The 4833-nt window shown below is 42.3% G+C and overlaps 1 non-coding gene across 1 annotated transcript in view; it reads left to right on the top strand.

The window, feature by feature from the left end:
* Nucleotides 1-2945, top strand: part of LOC117149810 — a 3918-nt gene extending 973 nt beyond the window's left edge. Inside the window, exon 1 of the ribosomal RNA XR_004460533.1 lies at nt 1-2945. This exon is cut by the window's left edge and continues 973 nt beyond it. This is a non-coding gene — a ribosomal RNA (large subunit ribosomal RNA).
* The last annotated feature ends 1888 nt before the right edge of the window (nt 2946-4833 follow it).

Genomic DNA, 4833 nt, shown 5'->3' on the forward strand with positions numbered 1-4833 from the left:
TGCTGTGACCCGAAAGATGGTGAACTATACTTGATCAGGTTGAAGTCAGGGGAAACCCTGATGGAAGACCGAAACAGTTCTGACGTGCAAATCGATTGTCAGAATTGAGTATAGGGGCGAAAGACCAATCGAACCATCTAGTAGCTGGTTCCTTCCGAAGTTTCCCTCAGGATAGCTGGTGCATTTTAATATTATATAAAATAATCTTATCTGGTAAAGCGAATGATTAGAGGCCTTAGGGTCGAAACGATCTTAACCTATTCTCAAACTTTAAATGGGTAAGAACCTTAACTTTCTTGATATGAAGTTCAAGGTTATGATATAATGTGCCCAGTGGGCCACTTTTGGTAAGCAGAATGGCGCTGTGGGATGAACCAAACGTAATGTTACGGTGCCCAAATTAACAACTCATGCAGATACCATGAAAGGCGTTGGTTGCTTAAAACAGCAGGACGGTGATCATGGAAGTCGAAATCCGCTAAGGAGTGTGTACAACTCACCTGCCGAAGCAACTAGCCCTTAAAATGGATGGCGCTTAAGTTGTATACCTATACATTACCGCTAAAGTAGATGATTTATATTACTTGTGATATAAATTTTGAAACTTTAGTGAGTAGGAAGGTACAATGGTATGCGTAGAAGTGTTTGGCGTAAGCCTGCATGGAGCTGCCATTGGTACAGATCTTGGGTGGTAGTAGCAAATAATCGAATGAGACCTTGGAGGACTGAAGTGGAGAAGGGTTTCGTGTGAACAGTGGTTGATCACGAGTTAGTCGGTCCTAAGTTCAAGGCGAAAGCCGAAAATTTTCAAGTAAAACAAAAATGCCTAATATATAAACAAAGCGAATATAATAACTTGAATAATTTTGAACGAAAGGAATACGGTTCCAATTCCGTAACTGTTGAGTACCGTTTGTTATTAAATATGGGCCTCGTGCTCATCCTGGCAACAGGAACGACCATAAAGAAGCCGTCGAGAGATATCGGAAGAGTTTCTTTCTGTTTATAGCCGTACTACCATGGAAGTCTTTCGCAGAGAATATGGTAGATGGCTAGAAGAGCATGACATATACTGTTGTGTCGATATTTTCTCCTCGACCTTGAAAATTTATGGTGGGGACACGCAAACTTTCACAGCCGTACAATATCCGCAGCTGTCTCCAAGGTGAAGAGTCTCTAGTCGATAGAATAATGTAGGTAAGGAAGTCGGCAAATTAGATCCGTAACTTCGGGATAAGATTGTCGAAATTGAGATAGTCGGGCTTGATTGGGAAACAATAACATGGTTTATGTGCTCGTTCGGGTAATAGAGTTTCTAGCATTATGTTAGTTACTTGTTCCCCGGATAGTTTAGTTACGTAGCCAATTGTGGAACTTTCTTGCTAAAATTTTAAGAATACTATTTGGGTTAAACCATTAGTTCTTATCAATTATAACGATTATCAATTAACAATCAATTCAGAACTGGCACGGACTTGGGGAATCCGACTGTCTAATTAAAACAAAGCATTGTGATGGCCCTAGCGGGTGTTGACACAATGTGATTTCTGCCCAGTGCTCTGAATGTCAAAGTGAAGAAATTCAAGTAAGCGCGGTCAACGGCGGGAGTAACTATGATCTCTTAAGGTAGCCAAATGCCTCGTCATCTAATTAGTGACGCGCATGAATGGATTAACGAGATTCCTACTGTCCCTATCTACTATCTAGCGAAACCACAGCCAAGGGAACGGGCTTGGAATAATTAGCGGGGAAAGAAGACCCTTTTGAGCTTGACTCTAATCTGGCAGTGTAAGGAGACATAAGAGGTGTAGAATAAGTGGGAGATATTAGACCTCGGTTTGGTATCGTCAATGAAATACCACTACTCTTATTGTTTCCTTACTTACTTGATTAAATGGAACGTGTATCATTTCCTAGCCATTATACGGATATATTTATTATATCTTATGGTATTGGGTTTTGATGCAAGCTTCTTGATCAAAGTATCACGAGTTTGTTATATAATCGCAAACAAATTCTTTAATAAAACGATGCATTTATGTATTTTTGATTTGAAAATTTGGTATAACTCCAATTACTCAGGTATGATCCAATTCAAGGACATTGCCAGGTAGGGAGTTTGACTGGGGCGGTACATCTCTCAAATAATAACGGAGGTGTCCCAAGGCCAGCTCAGTGCGGACAGAAACCACACATAGAGCAAAAGGGCAAATGCTGACTTGATCTCGGTGTTCAGTACACACAGGGACAGCAAAAGCTCGGCCTATCGATCCTTTTGGTTTAAAGAGTTTTTAACAAGAGGTGTCAGAAAAGTTACCATAGGGATAACTGGCTTGTGGCGGCCAAGCGTTCATAGCGACGTCGCTTTTTGATCCTTCGATGTCGGCTCTTCCTATCATTGTGAAGCAAAATTCACCAAGCGTTGGATTGTTCACCCATGCAAGGGAACGTGAGCTGGGTTTAGACCGTCGTGAGACAGGTTAGTTTTACCCTACTAATGACAAAACGTTGTTGCGACAGCATTCCTGCGTAGTACGAGAGGAACCGCAGGTACGGACCAATGGCACAATACTTGTTCGAGCGAACAGTGGTATGACGCTACGTCCGTTGGATTATGCCTGAACGCCTCTAAGGTCGTATCCGTGCTGGACTGCAATGATAAATAAGGGGCAATTTGCATTGTATGGCTTCTAAACCATTTAAAGTTTATAATTTATTTTATAAACGACAATGGATGTGATGCCAATGTAATTTGTAACATAGTAAATTAGGAGGATCTTCGATCACCTGATGCCGCGCTAGTTACATATAAAAGCATTATTTAATACAATGACAAAGCCTAGAATCAATTGTAAACGACTTTTGTAACAGGCAAGGTGTTGTAAGTGGTTGAGCAGCTGCCATACTGCGATCCACTGAAGCTTATCCTTTGCTTGATGATTCGATAAATAAATGATTTTTCCTGTAGCCAAACAAACACCTCGTCATCAATTTAGTGACGCATATGATATTGTCCCTATCATATAATTTTTGATATAAAGACTTTAAAGAATTATCAAGTTGCCAAATACCTCGTCATCAATTTAGTGACGCATATGATATTGTCCCTATCGTATAATTTTTGATATAAAGACTTTAAAGAATATCAGTTGCCAAGTCATCAATTTAGTGACGCATATGATATTGTCCCTATCATATAATTATATAAAACTTTAAAGAATTGTATCAAGTTGCCAAATACCTCGTCATCAATTTAGTGACGCACGCAAGTTTCGTCATCAATTTAGTGACGCATATGATATTGTCCCTATCATATAACTTTACAAGTTGCCAAATACCTCGTCATCATTTAGTGACGCATATGATATTGTCGACTCAAGTTGCCAAACACCTCGTCATCAATTTAGTGACGCATATGATATTGTCCCTATCATATAATTTTTGATATAAAAACTTTAAAGAATTGTATCAAGTTGCCAAATAACGCATATGATATTATCATCAAGTTCGTGTTATGATAATCATATACTTTTGTTGCGTCATCGCCGACTTTAATGAATTGTGTCAAGTTGCCAAACACAGTGACGCCCCTATCATACTCAAGTTGCGTCATCAATTTAGTTTTTTTTTTTTTTTTTTTTAGCGGGCGTTTTTTTTTTTAAAATCTGTCCTAGTGGACAATAATTAAATGGTTTTGCGGGGAACATTAGCTTAAGGGATACTATTGTACATGTATTTGTGGCGGGTTTTATATGTGTTGTCTATTGTTGTGGAAGATCGAGAGGGTGTCTCCTCATGAGACGTCTGCTTGTTTGGCTATTGTCTAACAGGTTGGTGGCGAGGTGGTTAGGGTGGTTTTCGAGCCTTTTCAGGTATCTCTCGCTGAGCCTGGAGATTTCATCAGCGACTTGTGGGATTCCAAGTTCCCTATGTATGGCGACATTCTCGTGTAGGGATGCGCATTACAGGCAATTCTCAAGCACCTATTCTGGAACCGCTGTATACGCAGCGATTCGTGTGGCTTGCCGTGCCCCATAGCTGTATCCCGTAGGTCCAGATGGGCTTGAGAATTGCCTTGTACACCAGGATTTTGTGGTTCTGCCTTAGCTTGGACCCTCTCCCAATAAGCCAATGCATCTGCCTCAGACGCGCATCGGCCTGTATGCGTTTGCTGACGATGTGGGGACGCCAAGTGAGCCTGCGGTCCAGGGTAAGTCCTAGGTACTTGGGTGCGGGTGCGTTGGGAATGATGACTCCGTTTAGCGTGACCGGTGGGCAGTCTCCTCTCCTTAGTGCAAATGTTGTTTGGGTAGATTTTTCCGCGTTCACTACGATGTTCCACCTGCTGAGCCAGGGATGTAGCGCGTCCATTTGCCTTTGGATTGTTTCGGAGGCTTCTCGTGGGTCGGATGAGGAGGCGAGGAAAGCCGTGTCATCTGCATAAGTCGCTATAGTTAGGTTCCTGGAGGGGATTATGGGAAGGTCTGCGGTGTAAAGGGTGTACAGTATTGGTCCGAGCACACTGCCTTGCGGAACTCCAGCTCTGATCAGTCTGGGTAGGCTTATTGCACTTCCGCATCTGACTTGGAATGCTCTTCCCTCAGTGTAGGATTTGAGGAGGGTAAAATGGGGGCTTGGGAGGTAGGATTTGAGTTTATGGAGGAGTCCAGGATGCCAAACTCTGTCGAATGCCTGCTTCACGTCGAGCATTACAGCGCAGCAGTATTTCTTTTGCTCGAATGCCTCGAGGATCCGTTCGACTAGCCGGTGGCATTGCTCTGGTGTTCCGTGGAGCGCCTGAAGCCAAACTGGTGATCGGGGATCAAACCAGCC

This window comes from Drosophila mauritiana, unplaced genomic scaffold (assembly GCF_004382145.1).
Source record: "Drosophila mauritiana strain mau12 unplaced genomic scaffold, ASM438214v1 U_35, whole genome shotgun sequence".
In the NCBI taxonomy this organism is placed as follows: domain Eukaryota; kingdom Metazoa; phylum Arthropoda; class Insecta; order Diptera; family Drosophilidae; genus Drosophila; species Drosophila mauritiana.